The sequence below is a fragment of the Crocuta crocuta genome, unplaced genomic scaffold (assembly GCF_008692635.1).
Source record: "Crocuta crocuta isolate KB4526 unplaced genomic scaffold, BGI_CrCroc_1.0 scaffold244, whole genome shotgun sequence".
Taxonomy (NCBI): domain Eukaryota; kingdom Metazoa; phylum Chordata; class Mammalia; order Carnivora; family Hyaenidae; genus Crocuta; species Crocuta crocuta.
In genome coordinates this window covers 921,788-937,207 of record NW_027530191.1, presented here as the reverse complement: position 1 = coordinate 937,207, position 15,420 = coordinate 921,788, and the positions used below count along the sequence as shown (strand labels likewise).

The window sequence follows — 15,420 nt, the reverse complement described above, 5'->3', positions numbered from 1 at the left end:
TGGAAATAGAATGAACAGGCAGAAGGGATAAGAAGCTTTTTTCAAAGAGGTAAAGGGTAGAATATGGTTGGACAGGTGAGAGAAGGATGTTGGTATTATCCAGAGAAACTATATAGTCCAATTACTTCTGAGAGAAAGAGATGAAGATGTCGGTAGGTAGAATTTATATCTACAGAATGAACTCCTTGTGATTGTTTAAGCAAGCCAGCGACCAGAATTAATCAGGTCAGTGTTCTGGGAAAAAAAGAGAGAAAAGAGAAAGAAGAAAAAAAGGAAAAAAAAAATGGGAGGAGGGCAGCTCTCAATCAGGGATGGGCACGGTGTGATCCAATGCCTCAGGCGGGAGTTCTGCCTTGGAGGTTGTGGGGAGGAGAGTGATGGTGTTCCAGTCCCTTCTTGAACCAAGCACTGCACCTCACTTTTTTGGGCATATAAACTCCCCGTACCGGGGGCACAGCCAAAGTTGGTTGCACTCTTCAACCCAGGCCAGTCCCAATCTCCAAATCCCAGTCGCGTGCCCCGCTGAAATTGCCTTAGACACAACTTCCCAGACAATCCCCTCGGGGCAATTCCAGGCCTCCCGCCTGGCTCTGGGGTTGGAGTCAGAATTGCTGCTTCCTTCTCTGGGTCGGGCTGGGGAGCAAGGGTGGGGGCTTGTCTGCCGGGTGTGCAGAGCCCACTGGAGTGAGGAAAACCAGGTCCCTCTATGTCTCGTCACCCGATACACGATCTCACAGGCAAATTTCCCAGTCTTTAGCTCTTTGCCTTCCCTCTAGAGTTCCAGCCAGCTAGGAGCGCGGACGCATGGTGTCCACGCGCGGCTCTTTCAGGGACCCAAGCCCGCTGGGAGGACAATGGCGGCAGGCGCGTTGCTACTCTGAACTACAGCCTGCCAGGAGCAAGCACGAAGAAGCAGTCTGTGCACTCAGCCAACCCCCCCGCCCGGGACCAGTTGGTGCGTGGGGACCTGGCGTGCAGGTATTTGGCAAGTATGGTCTTTCTATGCCCCGAGCGGAGGTTTTTCTGTTTCGGACTCTCTCTTTTTCCCTTGTCACTCCCCGTAGAGGATAGAGGGGGATCGCCTCCGACCCTGGAGTCTCCGATCTCGGCCCGATTTTATCTTCCCCAGTTTGCACTCACGTTAGAAGGCTTTCTCAGTGGATTCTGCATCCTTTTTCTCCCAGTCTCTCAGGTTTTGTAAGGTTTCCAATGGCTTCAGATCTTTTCCGTGTGATGTATGGGCGCGAGTGCAAGTATGGAGCTCCTTACTTCCACCCCATCTTGTCCCCTGCTCTTTACCAATTCTGATGCCTTTTATTTCTTTTTGTTATCTGATGGCTGATGCTAGGACTTCCAGCACTATGTTAAACAACAGTGGTAAGAGTGGACATCCCTGCCGTGTTCCTGATCTAGGCGGAAAGCTCTCAGTTTTTCCCCATTGAGGACGATGTTAGCCGAGGGCTCCTCATAGATGGCTTTTATGATGTTTAGGTAAGTTCCTTCTATCCCGACTTTCTCGAGGGTCTTTATTAAGAAGGGATGCTATATCTTGTCAAATGCTTTTTCTGCATCTATTGACAGGATCATATGACTTTTAGCTTTTCTTTTGTTGATGTGATGTCTCACATTGATTGATTTGTGATTAATGAGCCAGCCCTATAATGGAGGAATGAATCTCACTTGATCTTGGTGGATAATTCTTTTTATGTGCTGTTGGATTCCGTTTGCAAGTATCTTGTTGAGGATTTTTGCTCTGTATTCATCAAGGATATTAGCCTGTAGTTCTCTTTTTTTGCGACGTCTCCATGTGGCTCGGGAATCAAAGTGATGCTGACTTCATAAAATGAGTCCAGAAGTTTTCCTTCGATTTCTATTTTTTGGAATAGCTTGAGAAGAATGGTTATTAATTCTGTTTTAAATGTCTGGTAGAATTCCCCAGGGTAGCCATCTGGCCCAGGGCTCTTATTTGTTGGGAGATTTTTGATAACTGATTCAATTTCTTCACTATTTATGGGTCTATTAAAATTTTCTCTCTTCCTGTGTGAATTTTGGTAGTGAGTGTGTGTTTAGGAATTTGTGCATTTCTTCTAAGTTGTATAGTTTGTTGGCATATAATTTTTCATAGTATTCCCTGATAATTGCTTGTACATCTGAGGGGTTGGTTTTAATAAGTCCTTTTTTCATTCATGATTTTGTCTATTTGAGTATTCTTTTTTCGTTTTGAGAAGCCTAGCTAGAGGTTTGTCAGTTTTGTTTATTTTTTCAAAAAAACCAACTCTTGGTTTCGTTGATCTTTTCAACTGTTGTTTATTTCCGCCCTGATTTTTATTATTTTTCTTCTCCTACTGGGTTCGAGGTGCTCTTGTTGCTCTCCCTCTAGTTCCGTTAGGTGCACTGTTAGATTTTTGCACTTGTGCTTTTTCTAATTTCGTGAAGTAAGCCTGGAGTGCAGTGTACTTTCCTATTAGGACTGCCTTAGCCGCATCCCATAGAGTTTGAATTGTTGTGATTTTGTCGTCATTTGTTTCCATATATTTTTAAATTTCTACTCTAATTGCCTGATTGGCCCATTCGTTCTTTAGTAGGGTGTTCTTTAACCTCCATGTTTTTGGAGGTTTTCCCGACTTCTTCCTGTGATTGATTTCAAGTTTCATAGCATTGTGATCTGAAAGTGTGCATGGTGTGATCTCACTTCTTTTATATTTAGTGAGGGCTGTTTTATGTCCCAGTATGTGATCTGTCTTTGAGAATGTGCCATATGCACTTGAGAAGAAAGTGAATTCCATGGCCTCAGGATGTAGAGTTCTAAATATATCTTTCAAATCCATCTGGTCCAGCATGTCTTCGGGTCCGTTGTTTCTTTAGTGATTTTCTGTCTAGTTGATCTATCCATTGCTGTAGGTGGAGTATTAAAGTCCCCTGCTATTAGCAGTTCTTATCCATAAGATTGTTTCTATTTGTGATTGTTTTATATATTCAGGTGCTGCCATATTTGGTGCATAATCATTTATAACTGTTAGTTTTTCCTGATGGATAGACCCTTTAATTATTATATAATGCCCTTCTTCATCCCTTGTTACTGTCTTTACTTTCACGTCCAGTTTATCTGGTATAAGTATAGCTACCCCAGGTTTCTTTTGACTTCCAGTAGCATGATAGATATTTCTCCATTCCCTTACTTTCAATCTGAAGGTGTCCTCCAGTCAAAAATGAGTTTCTTGTAGACAGGAAATAGATGGATTGTATTTTCTTTTCCGTTTTGCTACCCTATGTCTTTTGATTGGAGCATTCAGCCCGTTTACATTCAGTGTTGTTATGTAAATATATGGGTTTAGAGTCATTGTGTCGTTTGTGGGATTCATGCTTGTGGTGGTGTCTCTAGTGTCTTGCGTTCCTTGCAACATTTCCCTCAGAGAGTCCCCCTCAGGATTTCCTGTATGGCTGGTTTAGTGGTGACAAATTCTTTCAATTTTTGTTTATTTGGAAAGACTTTTATCTCTCCTTCTATTCTGAATGACAGGCTTGCTGGATAGAGGATTCTTGGCTGCATATTTTTTCTATTCATCCCATCGAAGATTTCCTGCCATTCCTTTCTTGTCTGCCAAGTTTCAGTAGATAGGTCTGTCACCACTCTGATGGGTTTCCCTTTGTATGTTAGGGCCATTTTATCCCTAGCTGCTTTCAGACCTTTCTCTTTGTCCTTGTATTTTGCCAATTTCACCATGATATGTCATGCAGAAGATTGATTCAAGTTACGTCTGAGGGAGTTCTCTGTGCGTCTTGAATTTCCACGTCTACTTCGCTCCCCAGGTTGGGGAAGTTCTCTGCTATAATTTGTTCCAGCACTCCTTCAGCACCTTTCCCTGTCTCTTCCTCTTTTGGAATTCCTATGATACAGATATTGTTCCTTTAGATTGTATTGCTGAGCTCTCGAACTCTCCTTTCATGTTCCTGGATCCGTTTATCTCTCTTTTTCTCATCTTCCTCTTTTTCTATAATTGTGTTCTCAATCACTTATTCTCCTTTCTGCCTCTTCAATCCGTGCATTGGATGGCTCCATTTTATTATGTATCTCATTTATAGCATTTTGTAATTCATCTTAACTATTTTTAAGCTCCATAGTCTTTGTAGCAGTTGTTTCTTTGATATCTTCCATGCTTTTTTCAAGCCCAGTGATTAATTTTATGACAGTTGTTCTCAATGCTTGTTCAGTTATTTTGCTTCTATCTGTTTTGAGCAGTTCTTTAGCTGTCATTTCTTCCTGGAATTTCTTTGGGAGAGATTTCTTCTGTTTCATCATTTTGGTTAGTTTTCTATCTCTTGTTAATTTTACAAGCTTGTTGTACACTCTGCCCCTGCGATTTCTGCTGTTTTAAAGAGGGCTCTTTGACTTTTCAGGGCCTGTCCATTCTGTAAGTGTTCTTTTAATGGTCTCTCTTGGTTTCTCTTGTTGAGACTTTGGTTATTTGTTTCCCTACTCTTAGTGGTATTTGGGACTCTCCACCATGTGTACTTTGGCTTGTTTCTTGAGGTAGCCGTGGAAAAGAAAACAGACAGCCACACAGGGAACAAAGGTGCACAAACAGACAGACAAACCAATATACATGCAAACTGAAAGGGAAAAAGAAAAAGAAAAAAAGGGTAGAGGACAAAAACAAAACAATACAAAAAAGCAAAAAAAGAGGAAGGAGGGAAGACAAGTAATAAAAATAAAAATTAATAAAAGACTGAAAAAAAAAAAGAAAAAAGACAAAGGACAGTCTAAAGGCATAAAACCAGAACTCCCAGCTACAAATAAAGAGCCAGGTGTGTGCAGTGCTGATGGAAGTGCATATATAAAGAGAGGATTGACAGGGCAGGGAGGAAGTGAAATTGGAAATGAAATGATCAGGCAGAGAGACTAAGAGTAACTCAGAGGCTATATAGTCTGATTACTCCAGAGAGGGAGAAAAAGGTAGTGGTGGAGGTGTAGATCGTACATCTAGAGATTGGATTAAATGTGACTGTTTAAGCCATCCAGTGACCACAGTGCTCCAACTAGCAGAGTGGTGGGTAATGAATGAGAAAAGGGAGATTATATCTGAATAGAGAGAATTATCTAGGATTAATCATGGCATGCATCCATGCTGGTCAAGCTCCAGCCTTAGGTTAAAAAAAAAAGAAAAAAGAAAAAAAAAAACAGCTCTCTAGAAGGGACTGGTGAGGTTTGGTGTAGGCAGGTCGCGCCTCCATTGGCTCCTGCTAGCCCCTCCCTGAGGCCTGGCCTTGGTGGTTGTGGGGAGAAAAATGCCATGGCCTCTGTCCCTTCTCAGCCAGGTGTTGCAAATCACTCCTTTGGGTCAGATCTCCCTGTGCTGAGGACGTAGCCAATGTGGGCTGAGTTCTATGCCCCACGCCCCACCTCCTTTCCAGGTCCCACAGTCCTGCAGGTCGCTGCTTCCCTGCTGCTGGGGGTCGAGTGTGGAGTGGGGGAAGTGTCGCAGCCTCAGATTCGCTGTAGTCAAGCAGGGATACAACCTGGGATCTGCAGTCCGCCTCAGCCTTCCTGTCTGAGGGTCAGTCTTGGGGAACCCATCCTCAAGCCTGCAGTGTCAGAGCAGCGGTCAGGGATGGTGTCGGGAGCGCAAGAGAGCAGTTTTTACTGGCGCCCTCTGAGACCGGGGCACCTAGTTCAAAGCCAGCACCCCAGCCAGAACTAAAAACACTCTTTACAAGCCGAGGTTTTTCTCTTCTCCAGGGAAGGTTCTATGAGCAGTCTCAGCTTCTCTTTCCTTTCCCCTGGACTCGCTAGGCTCAACATGGCTCATCACTCAAGGCAGCTGCCCCAAGCCGGGTTCCCTCCCCTCCCTCAGTATCTCCAGTCCTGTCCCGCTTTTATCTTCCCTAGTTCGCACTCACGCACTTATGAGGTTTCCTTCCCAGTGTACTCTGTCTCTTTCTCTTCCCAAACTCCTGTGGCTCAGTGTCCTTTGGCTTCAGGCCTTCTCTGTTTGAGAGATGGGTGCAGGCGAAATGTACGGAGCTCCTTACTTCTCCACCATCTTGCCGGCCTGTAGTCTTTTATATCTTGTTTATACAATCAGATTTCAAAATCACATTAAGTTGATTGTGAAGTTTGTACCTTCGATAGTTTGCTATTTTAAGAGTTAAAATAATGGTTTCTTGTAATCTCCTGAATCAGCCCTTTCTTGAACTTTGGGACTCTCTCTCTCACTTTCTCTCTCTTTTTAAGAATAACTTTTTTCTTGATGTGTTTAATATTTTGCATTCTCTTTTAGGAAAGATACATTGGGGTGCCTGGGTGGCTCAGTTGGTTAAGCATCTGACTTCGGCTCAGGTCATGATCTCACGGTTCGTGGGTTCAAACCCTGTGTCGGGCTCTATGCTGACAGCTAGCTCAGAGCCTGGAACCTGTTTCAGATTCTGTATCTCCCTCTCTCTCTCTGACCCTCCCCTGCTCATGCTGTCACTATCTCTCTCTCAAAAATAAATAAAACAGTTAAAAAAAAATTTTTTTTTTAAAAGGATACGTTATTTTGGAATTTATTCTTCAGGTAATTCAACTCTTAACCTTGCTTGAGTGTCTGAACCATACTTTTGACAGTAGACTGTGCCTTCCTACAAAGCCTACTGTGAAAAAGAAGAGGAGCAAGCCATGTTTTGCACTACTTTACCCTGCATCCCAGCTCGTCTAGCCACCACTGAAGGGTCTAGATGTGGGTATTAGATCCAGTGATGGACTTTCTGTAGACACTGGCCATGACCAGTGTGATGGGTTCTGAACACTCACCTAATGAGATTCATCTCTAACAAGTTGGGAAACTAAGACCCAGAGTCGTAGTGGGAACAGTGGGAAAGTTCATGATGTCAGCATGGGGTGAGGGAGAAGCCAGGGGCACTGAGTTGGACATGGAAAATCTGGAATGATAAGGGAGAAGCAGCTGTGAGTAAGCAGAAGCAGCCCATCCACAGAAGGGAACATGGAGCAAAAGCCAGAGATAAGCAGATCAGCTGGAAGTAAGAGATGCCCCTACAGAGAGTGGGCACAGTTTGTGCTTCTTCTCAGATTCTGATCTGCAGTTGTGCTTGTAGCTTCACCCCTTCTGATGTAGTTGAGAAATCGTGAGGCCCTGTAATGAAGATTTGGACTAAAACACATAAAACCAGTCAGTTACTTGAATAATTGTACAGTTGCCCTCTCTTCAAAAGGTTTAGGCATTCACATTTAACAAAATTTGGTGTGTATGCATAGAGTAGTTTAATTCCTCAATGAATGGCACAAATTAAATTTTATGTTTGGGATGCCTAGATGACTCAGTTGGGTAAGCATTTGACTTCAGCTCGATTCATGAGTTTGAGCCCCATGTTGGGCTCTGTGCTGACAGCTCAGGGCCTGGAGCCTGCTTTGCATTCTGTGTCTCCCTCTCTCTCTCTGCCTCTCTGTCCCTCCCTCCCTCTCTCCCTCTGTGTGTGTCTTTCTCTCTCAAAAATAAATAAACATTAAAAATTTAAAAATTTAAAGGAGCGGTCCTCTTTAGATGAGGCATAAGGACATTTCCTTAAAACCAGTTATTAAAATATGTATATAGTAGCAATACCATAGGTGTGCTTTTTAAAGCATGAAAAAAACTCCACCAGTGTATGATGAACACTCTTTCTGTATATATGTACTATATATTAATAGTATTCTTATTTAGGGTATTTCTTTTTGCTAGTCAGCTGCCAGCATTATTCAAGGAAAGGTCATTGCTATTAATATCTTAGGTGGAAAAAGCTTGTGCTGTCCCTGTTTTCCAAAAAGATTTTGTTGTGAGATTTCCTCCTTCTTGGCTATTGACATAAATATTGTTTTAGTCGGTATTACACCATTTGTGGGAAGTTGTAGTCAGCCAACATGCAGAGGGATTAGTACAGCATGAAACATTTTCTGTTTTTCTTAATTGTGGTTGAGGAAAACTCTTTGTTACTCTGTGTCTCTTTATGTAACATGATCCTTGAGTTAAATTATTAAATACCCTGAATGTTATTCTCTTATTTTGTANCTAGTTCTTTTGCAGTTTTTTTTTTTTTTTTAATTTCTTTGAGTATAAATTCCTTCTTAAAAGAGCTGTCTTTTGACACTAAGTGGTAAAAAATAGATTACATTGCCTTTCTTTTTTCTTCTTTTGATGTAATCAGAATGCTAGGAGAAGTGTGTAAATAATGTGTTTTCTTTCTTAGTATTCACTAGTTTTAGTACTTTGGTCACCCTAGATTATTAGTCAGTCATTCAAATTTTCTACTTCTTAATGGTTAAAGTGATGATAGGTGGGGAATGAAGGAATTTAGTCAGAGATGAAACCAACTATTGACAAATCTGTAGAAGCTTCAGTGTTTCTCAGTTTTTTCTTGACTTTACCATCAGATACTTTTTTGAGAGTGAAAAAAAACCACCCCAGTTTCAATTCCTATGTGCCTGTTTACTGTGGAGTTACCAGGAAACCTTAATCCTCTGTGAATGAGAAAACGTTTAACTTAGCTTGAAGTTGTTTTCTTAAATAGAACTTCTTGTTAAGTGGGATCTTTGAAGACAATGGTCGTAAGTCAACAGGGGGTGCTGCTTGAGAAGCTTTGCGTATTCCCTCGGTGCAGGTTTGAAGAGCCTGTTTTCTTGTCTTCAGTCAGTACCTTGAGAGGGAGATATTAACAAAATTGAGGAAATAGTATATTTCAGTACTTATTGAGAACACGGATATGTTTTGTCTCATTTGAGTACCACTCTACTTTAGTATTCCTCTCAACATTAAAAATATGATGAGCTACCTCATGATCTGTGAATCTAAAAACTCTCCTGTTGCCTTCTAGGGTCCATGGGACTACTAAAGAAGAAATAATTACCACCTTCAAAGAGTTTTCAAGCAAAAGGGGGAAATGCTTGTAAGAAGGGGCTAGAGTAAATAATTGTGTAATGGCCTTACAATAAGATGCTACTCATGATATATTCACTGCCTTCCCTGGGAGCTAGGCACTGTCCAAGTGCAGGATTGTAGATGGAAAAGGTGGCCATATAGCCCCTGTCCTTAAGAAGGTCATACTCTAGAGGGGGAAGTATTTGAGTAAGGACATGAGGGGTAGGTAAAATGAGTATGTTGAGTATATTGGGTAAGATTAGATAAACTTTGTGGAAAAATTTCTGGCAGAGAGCAGGAATTAGATTACGTTAAGATGTCTTCCAGACCTGTGATTTCATGACTTTAGTGTCTTAATGGAAGCAAAATGGAAAAGCATTCCTGGCAGAAAGAACCAACTAAGTGCCTTTGCAAAGGCAAATCAAGGGACAGGGAGACCATTTCTCCGTCGTATGGTCTAGAAATCAAATGAGTTAAAAGTGATATATATATCATTTTATCATTTCATCTAAGTTACTTATGCACAGTGAAAGGTTGAGAGGGTGTGTAGAAGGAATTGAAATCCAGATTAAATTTAGGAGATCCTGTTATCTATATTCATTGTCTACTGAAAGATGATGAAATTTAAAAAGATAACTACACATTTTGCAACATAAATCATCTTGCAACTTTTGAATTCTTTGTAAGTTTAGTGATGTGTTATTACTTTCTTCTTCTCACTGCTTTCCTGGATGATAAACTCATTCCTGGGAAGATTAGTTTTAACTATGCTTTGAAACTATGAGTTTTCAACTACTGTAATCCCCTCATTGCATTTTGGATGATAAAATTTACAAGTTTGGAATGATGGCTATAAAGTAAATAGCATCATTTAAGTAAATCCTGAAGCTTATTTGATACGCATTTTTTAAAAACGTATTTTTCGGGAAGACAGTTAAAAGTTTTGGCTTTGAGGTTTACTTCTGGCTGTTTTATGGAAATCAAACTAAAACTTCTGGGACCAACAGTTCAAATTTGGCAAATGATAGAAAATTTGATTCTATTTGTATAAAATTAAAGACACCCTTAAAGAAATCTGTTACTATCAATTTAGCATTTTGTACTATTAGCATGAAGCCAACAGCATAATGATGGACAAATAGAAGAGAAAGCCAAGAATATTTGAGATCCAGTATCATATGCATAATAAACATAGTCAATAGTCAATTTTTCAGGGAATGGTTTTCTAGTTGAATTAACTAGAATTCATGTTTTCATTCTCATTTTCCAAACTGTACTGTGAACCATTTTAATGTTGGTAAACTCTGTATCTATAGCAGTGTTTCTGTCTTTGGTGTATGTTTGCCTGAGGACCTTTTAAAAACTCTTGATGCTCGAACTTAGAGATTCTGACTTAATTGTTCTGGAAATAAAGCTAGGGTATTAGTAATTTTTTTAGGCTGCCAGTGACTTTAATTTACAGCCAAAGTTGGGAACCTCTGATGTGGAGAATGATAAATGCAAACAAATTTTAAGTTCATGTTGGTTTCTAACACTGATAAAAGGGAAATAATTTTATGTTTCATTTGTGTTTGTGTCAGTTACTAACAGATTTCATTTTCTGTTGAGTATCATTCTCTTAGGACTAAATGTTATTTATTGGTATTATTTCCAAGAAGGTATACTGTGAAACATTATTATATTTCTGAATTATGGTAATAAATATCATATTTTTAAAGTTCCAAGATAAGTTTGAGTAATGCTGTCATATACAGTTAAAAAGATTCTTTCCTATAAAACTGCTTACAGCTTCTAATGTGCTAGTTATTTCCATTTTGTGAATTTGTTAGGGAAATCTGCAATATGCAGCACTTCACAATATCATTTGATGAAAAACAGACTTTTTGGGGAAAATTTAGTCTGTAGAATTCAGCAATCATGGACTCGTTTGGAAATTCCTTTTTATTTCTAAACCAAGATTTGTTTTGAGGCTGGATGTGATATAGTTTATACTTTCAAAAAATATTTTTAAAAATATTTTAAAAAATTTTAATGTTTTATTTATTTCTGAGAGAGAGAGAGAAAGCAGGGGAGGGTCGGAGAGAGAGGGAGACACAGAATATGAAATAGGCTCCAGGCTATGAGCTGGCTGTCAGCACAGAGCCAACGCCGGGCTTGAACCCACAAACCGTGAGATCATGACCTGAGCCGAAGTCAGATGCTTAACCAACTAAGCCACCCAGGTGCCCCTTAAAAATATTTTTAATTATTTAAAAAAAAAATTTTTTTTTAATGTGTTATTATGACCTGGGAGAGAGAGAGAGAGAGAGAGAGACAGCGTGAGCAGGGGAGGGTCAGAGAGAGAGGGAGTTACAGACTCTGAAACAGGCTCCAGGCTCTGAGCTGGCAGTCAGCACAGAGCCCGATGCGGGGCTCGAACCCACGAACCGTGAGATCATGACCTAGGTGAAAGTCGAACGCTTAACCGACTAAGCCACCCAGGCGCCCCTATTTTTAATTATTTTTAATAAAAAGTATTTTTCCTCAATGGGTCTCATGATAGGGATGAGAGTGTAAATCATTTCAGAGTATATGATTCTTTCCTAAAACACAACTGTTATTTTATATCTGTGCTCTGAATTTCTTTAACATTTCTCCATAGCCTCCCAGATAAAGCTAACTTTCCGTCTTTGGCATTGAACGTTAATTATATTTGGTTCCTTCCTGCTTATATAATTTTGTCTCCCATTGCTCCTCAAACCATTCCAGTTGTATAATTTTAACTGGTTCATATCAGCCAGTTGCATCCCCAAACCATGATCATTCTTGACTCTAATGGCTGTAAATAAAAATATCTACCCACATAGAAAGTCGTTTTCTCATCTTGATCTCTGATCTTTCTAGCTGTATAGCTAAAAGTCCCACCATTTTGTGGCATGCTCTGGCCCCACCATTTTGTGGCATTCTCTAGACTGGCCCATTCTACATTGACAGTTTTCATTTGTTTATATGTGGCATTTACATATCTGCATCACTTTGGATTTTATTAAAAAGTTAATTTGCTTACCTGCTGTTCCCTTCTTTGAGTTAATATACTAATAGTCCAACTAGTTTCTGAACTTTAATTGAGTCCAACTAGTTTCAGTTATTTTGGGGCCTAACACATTGCTTTGTGCGCATGACTGGGATTAACTTCTTAGAATCATGCATGATATTGTAGGACTTAAAGGGATCATAGAGATTTCCTAGTTTAGCATACAGATGAAGAAAGGCCTAGAGAATTTAAGCAATTTGTCCAAGTCTTATAACTGTCTAATTGTTTAAGCTGGGGAGGAAATTCAATTCACCGTTTTTCTTTTCATTACACAGATAAGTCACATCTTTTAAAAACCTTTGTGCTCATTCAGGAAAAATAAAAATCTCATGTGTTTGTTGTTAGTGGAAAAACACAGTATATTAAATATTGATATTTAAAACAGATCAAAACAATGAGATAGACCTATCTTATTCCTTACTCTGCCAATACACACAAAAAAGATGCTTTGGAGCTTCTTAGGGAGCACTTGTTTGAGATGATAAGACAGTCTTTAAAGTTTGAGTGTTCCAGAAGTGACTATATTGTATTGTATATATGTGACATGTATATAATATATGTATATTTTATCATATATATGATATATTATCATATTTTATCATACCTTCTCCTCTTTATCCCTTTTTCCTTCCCCTGATTCAATGCCATACTCTCATTTTGAAGCAATCAGCAAATGAAACAAGTAAGAGAGATCAATATTAAAAAGAACACTAAACCGGGAGCCTAGAGATCTGTTGAATCCCAGCCCATTAACCAATTGTGAAATCTTGGGCAAGTCATTTGTCATTTGAGATTCCATTTTCCTACTTACAAAATGGGGACAATTCCTCATAGATTTGATGTTAAAATCAGTTGAAATTGAACAGTTTAAAATCATTTGAAATTGAAAAGCATTGGGTGAGAGATTATGTGATTCTTCAGAGAGACCCTTCCATGTCAGTGCTTAAGGAAAGGCTGCAGAGTTTTATCGTTTTAGGATGGAACTCCATGTTTTTAGTTGCCTGGAAAAAAAACAATACTGTTCTCAAATCTTCTTAGTTTAGACATGAATGATTATAATTTTTATTTGGGGATAGTATTTCTGGATTCTTATTATGTTGAGAAAAGATTCCATTTGTTTATTCAGACATGTTTATTTTTTTGCATTTTATAGTAAAATTATTTTCTTCCCTTAGTGGAGTTTTTTTCTTCCTTTCATTTTTTTCTAAAGGTGGTGTTGATGGTGTTAAGTTCTCATGCAATAGATAGTTTATTACTATTAGAAATACTGTTATTCCTTTGTTATGAAAATGAAAATTGTCAGGGAATGATAGGCTGTGGCTGGATGAGGTTTGCTATCAATAAAGAATTATCAGGGCATGTTGAACTTTGATTTTGGATCCAAAACTATTTTAGCTTTACTTGGCAAAAGAGGATAAAAAGAAAAATCCAAGCAGCTCTTGATTCAGGAGCTGCCAGTTCTTTCTTGAGCTGGCTTAAGGAACGTTTCATGTCTCAACCACAAGAATCTACCATTTTGGTCTGAAGTGCATTGGCTTCCTTCCTCATGCAGGCTCTGCTTTTAGCTTGTGGCTTCATGGCCCTTTGCTCTGAGGCAGTGAGAGTCTTTTGAAGACTACTTATGAACTCCCCTTTCTATAGCCCACTGGCCTGCTGAGATGAGTAGTGGGAGGCACGTATCATTACTGGTGTGAAGGCTTTTAGTGAAAATGGGATGCAGAGCACTTTTAGGCCTCTGCAGGGACATGATAAGAAAGTAGATTCTATTAGTTGTTGACTGTGAGTGGCGGTACTTATTGGGAATCTATAGGTCTGGATGTTGTAACTGACAAATTAGTATAGGCACAATGGACTAGATGGGGGTCAAATAACTTAGTGTTGTGGTGTCCGGGAGAAGTCACTTAAATAGTGCCTGTAAGGGGAAGAAGGCCTGAGAACTTTGGGGAGGTATGAGACAGACAGAAAGATAAAAGGATGGACATGAGGAAATAGGAATGCAAAATTTTTAAATTATTTTTTTCTAATTGAAATATTTACATAATGTTGTATTAGTTTCAGGTATACAACATAGTCATTTGACAACTCTGTGTTGTACTGTGTTCACCACAAGTGTAGCTACCATCTGTCATCATATAGTGAGTACTGTTATAACATCATTAATTATATTCCCTATGCTGTGCCTTTCATCCCCATGACTTACAGGAATGAGGAATATTGGTAAGATCTGGTGGAATGAAGAGGAACACAGAGGAATTAAGGATGGCTTCAAAGTTTCTAATATGAAAAGGACAGGCATAGTAACATCTAGGAGGAAGGCTATTCAAGAGAAAAATGTTGACTTGAAGTCATGGTGGATATGTAGGTAGAGTGCTCAGGAGAAAGATCAGGGCTGGAGAAATTATGACTTATTAGGAATCACATGCATTCTAGAAATAGTAAGATGCTTCATGTAAAATTACCTATAAGCTAGGAGGGTTTTTTTTTTTTTCTTTCCCATCGCCTTAACATGACAGAAAATAACAGTTGTGTTTTATGGTAAGTAATTATAGCAAGATTTTTAAAAGACCATTTGGATGGCTAGAAAATATCCTATTAGGAAATGTGGGTCGGAATTTGAAACAACTCAAGCTGCAGTTAAGGAAGAACACTTGATTTATTGTACTCTTGCCTTCTCTCTTCCTGTCTCGGGTCCTCTCCCCTAATTCTCCCACCCTCCTTTTGGTCTCAGAGCTTCCAGGACATAGAACAGTGTCTCACTGACACATATGCATCAATATGTGGTCACCCAGAGTTCATAGACTTGAAAGTTCCTTCCTCCAAAAGCTGTGTGTGTCACATCAGCCTCCCCAGTGGTTTTGTGGCATATTGGTAATGAAAAAGGAGGCTCCAGGCTACTGTACCAGTTTACTGGCAGTAAGTTGTTGTGAAAAGAGCATTGGATGAGGGTGAAGGAGGAGATAATCCCAGTGCCAGGTATCGCTTCTAAGTTTCTGGTTCTTTATTATTAAGGGAGGGCCAGAACCATCTGGTCTCTAAAGCTCTGATGCTCTGTTTTTAGTGCACAGAAGAAAGATCCGTATTCATATTGTAAGTGTTCCCAGTAAATCAAAGCAGGGTCCAAATAGCAGCTCACAGAACAGATTTGTTCTTCATGTGAGATTTATGTAGCACTCTTAAATTTGCCAAGGCTTTTATTTTCCTAAACTTCCCAGTAAGATAGGGCAGCAGGAAGGCCTTCAACTGTTAAAGCAGTTTTGATAAGCAAGCCCCCTGTTGAAATTTTTTAGGTTAGCCTTCCTGGAAACCATGGGAGAAATGAGAAATGGGGTCAGGTACAAGAAAGGATTCAAGATTTTCTCCCAGCCTCACAACTAGCACTTGTTAACTAAATTTTAAACAGAAATAGCAATTTTTCATTAAGCATAAGAAAACATTAGTTTGTGTTTCCTTTTCTGGTGG

The 15,420-nt window shown here is 39.5% G+C and overlaps 1 protein-coding gene and 1 pseudogene across 1 annotated transcript in view; both read left to right on the top strand.

Annotated features, from left to right (window-relative positions):
- Positions 1–15,420, top strand: part of BICC1 (BicC family RNA binding protein 1) — a 290,122-nt gene that overhangs the window by 112,329 nt on the left and 162,373 nt on the right. The window lies entirely within an intron of this gene.
- The window catches only part of LOC144232405 (5-hydroxytryptamine receptor 3E-like), a 42,626-nt pseudogene continuing 28,010 nt past the window's right edge, over positions 805–15,420 (top strand).